This window comes from Heteronotia binoei, chromosome 15, assembly GCF_032191835.1.
Source record: "Heteronotia binoei isolate CCM8104 ecotype False Entrance Well chromosome 15, APGP_CSIRO_Hbin_v1, whole genome shotgun sequence".
Lineage (NCBI taxonomy): Eukaryota > Metazoa > Chordata > Lepidosauria > Squamata > Gekkonidae > Heteronotia > Heteronotia binoei.
In genome coordinates, this window is record NC_083237.1 from 21,273,663 (window position 1) to 21,277,220 (window position 3,558).

Sequence of the window (3,558 nt, forward strand, 5' to 3'; positions counted from 1 at the left end):
CTCCTGTCTTTCCTTGCAAAGCACAGCATTCCTTCTGCAAACGGGATCCTCCCACAGTCTGGTAATTTGGGGATTTACATTAACGCACAGTTTTACATTTCTTGTTGGTTCTACAGCCCTAACCCTCTTGCATTGCTTTGTGAATGTCCTCTCCGATCCTGTTAATTGTATTAATGTAAATCCCTTTACTCATTCTGGATAAACCACCTTGAGGCCCAGTGAAAAACCACCTTGAAGCCCAGTGGACTGTCCAGAAAGTCAATAAACAAATTAATGGGACTCAACAATGCAGCTGTGGACAAAAGGACCAACAGGGGTGCTGCACGTGGATTATATTAGCTATGAAACAGGGCAAGGAGAGGAAATCCCTTGGTGTTCCTGAATCGCAGTGTTGCACTTGGCTCCATTGTGGCATCCCACTATGGCAAACTGGCTATTGCATTTGTATAATATAGATGGCTTTAGGTACTACACCTGGAGAAAAGCTGCCACTTTTTGTGTTTTTCCTGGCAGCATTTAGGTAACAGGCACATCAGGCAGGGATCCAACAGGTAAAGCCTTTTACACAACTGCACCTGTATGCTGGGAGTGGCGAAAACTCACTTGCTGAATTTCTGCTTAACTGTGAGCATTCAAAGCAGAAGACTCTTGGGGGGGGGAGGTGGAAACGTTTAGCATGCCTAGTGTGAGGGCAGGATAAGTCCTAAACACAGTAGTCGAGGAGACAGAGGCTCAACTGTCCAGCCCAGAGGCTGATGTTGCTCAGGGCTTGTCCAGCTGTTCTGACACAGTGGGATTACGGAGCGTTCAAAATGGGATTGTTCTAACAAGATTTCCCTTTAACGATCTGAGATTATCCCGACCCGATTAGTGCGGAATCCGCTTAGGCGGTAACATATCTGCTGGCTGGTTTGCCAGGCTTCGGTCTGGCAGCTGAGGCTCTTGAGATGCTGCCCTGAATCCCAGAAATCTGCCCCCAGAAGGCAGGCACTCTAGGCAGTTGCCTAGTTTGCCTAGTGGCAGGGCCCTAACCCCATGTTCCCAACAATGTTAAGGGAAGCAAGGACCTGTTAAACAGCTCTCCCCAGCAACAGTCAGTATAAATTGATTGCCTTCAAAATAGCCTCCAAAGAAGCTCAGGCACCCACAATGAGGCTCCCCTGAATACAAAGTTGTCTCCATTGACTTCAAAGAAGGACGGCTAGCTTTCTCAGCACAGTGGGATGATAGTACAGAGCTGCCACCCTCATCTAAGAGAAGAAGGCACTCCACATGTTCAGGAGCTCCATGCATTAAAGCACATAGGGAATTCCTGAGCAGAAAAACAAAGTATGTCTCTTAAATGGAAGGTGGGGTGAGCTCAGCACAATAAATCTTATCCGCAAGAAAAGAAAAAGAGACACAGCCGACATGTGTCTTTGATCACTTTTAACTCATGGTATTATTGTTTTCAATTATACTGTTATGAGTTCTATCCTGTGAGTATTAATAAATACCAATTTAGTATCATTACTTTTGCTCTCTTACTGCGGATGAGAGCAGCATGAACAGCCAAAGAGGAAGAAGTTTTACAAATGTTACAAATCCAAACAAGGGCTTATTAATGCCCCTCTCCAATTTAGTTGTTTGTTTCCTCTGAAATATGCAAGTTTTTCTGCAAAGAAAAAGAAGAGGAGGGGGAAGAGAAGAATACACGTTTGTGTTTTAAACAGGGACTAAGTTCTATCATATTTGTCTACTGGGCTGTCCTTTCTCAATGTTATAGTTCAAACCACTTTCCGCATACAAATAAAACTGCATTCTGAACTGTGAAGCACAATGAGAATTTAAGAAATAAGTACTGTTATTTTCTTGTGTGTGTTTTTGTTTGATTTCTGGGGCTCTACTGAATAATTTTCTGTAGCATGGAAACTGATTTTGTTTTTTCTTTAACTTATTAACAATAACTTTATACAGGGCTTCTTTTGTAGCAGGAACTCCTTTGCATATTAGGCCACACACCCCTGATGTAGCCAATCCTCCAAGAGCTTACAGGGCTCTTAGTGCAGGGCTTGCATCAGGAGTGTGTGGCCTAATATGCAAAGGATTTCCTGTTACAAAAAAAGCCCTGACTTTATATTGCTTTCTTATAAGCACCTTTCAAAAGCTCCTAATAAAAACTTGCTTTAAAAACTTGGCATCCTAGCCAGAAAGATTTATTACTTGAAACCGTCTGAATGGATGTCACCTTCACTGTTCTCCAGCACAAGCTTAATTCCTTTCAAAACCATCTCTCTTCTATTCTCTTTCTAGAAAAAGAACTGTGTGTACCATGGATAAATATTTGAATTCTGCCCCTGGCCAATCCAAATTCTGCATTCTCCACCCCACCCCTCACCCCCAGTAAAAAGCAAACCAGAATTCCCGACCTCTTGGAAATAGGCATAAAAATGACATTTCTATTTTACAAGCACAGCTGGCCAAAGAACCACAGCCCCATGGCAGGGAGGAGAAGCTGGGTACAGGTGGAGAAGACCTTTTAATTATTGATTGTTTTAATGTGAATTTTAATGTGAATTTAATGTTTTATTATTGTATTGTATTGTATTGTATTGTTTACTTGAAGTGCTGTTAGCCGCCCTGAGCCTGCTTCGGCGGGGGAGGGCGGGATATAAATAAAATTTTACATTACATTACCTTCTGTCCTGCCTCTGGATGCCTTGCAGAGAAGACAGGAAGGAAACTGACTAGCACGTAGCTATTGGCAATGGCAGCTAGATGAGACCTCCAAGCTCACAGGCAGCATACCACTAAATTGCAGGGCAGCAAACAAGGAAGGAAGGTTACAGCTGTTCTGGGGGTGGATTTCTTGGAAACCTCAAGGTGGCCACTCTGGGAAACTGAGTGCAAGATGAGGTGGACGCTTGGCCTGAGGCAGCAGGGAGCTTTCACTCATTGGGAGTGGTGCAAGATGTCACCTCGTGAAGGTGAGGCTGAGGGTTCTAAACCCACAGCTGTCCATTTTCAGTGTGATCACAGCTGGGCGAGGGGTGTGGTTCAGGTCTACAGCACATACTTTGCAGACAGTTCCAAGTACAAATACGGCATCTAGTTCAGATTAGTGACAGCCCAACATCAGGACCAGGGACAGCGCACTGGGTGAGTGAGAAGCAGGAGGGAGGGAAGTTAATCAACAGGGCACAGCCCAGAGAGCCATAAACCTGCAGTAGGACTCCAGCACTGGACAGAACCTGAGACAGCTCCAAGTACAAATACGGCATCTCCAGGGGTATCTCCCTTCCAAGCCTAGGAGACTGCTATGATCATCTTCCAAGGTTCTGCTTTGAGGGCCCTGGCCTTTTGAGATTATGCAGGTGGCAACCCAGGGGAGGGCCTTTTTGGTGGCAGGGCCGAACCTCTGGAACTCTCTCCCCAGGGAGATCTGTCCGTCTCCTTCTGTTGCCATCCTCTGCCAGAGGGTGAAGACTTCTTTGTTTTTGTTTCCTCTGGCATTCCCTCAGGGTTCCCACCTTTCCTATTTTCAACAGTTGTTGTTATGGATGTATATTTTGTTATATT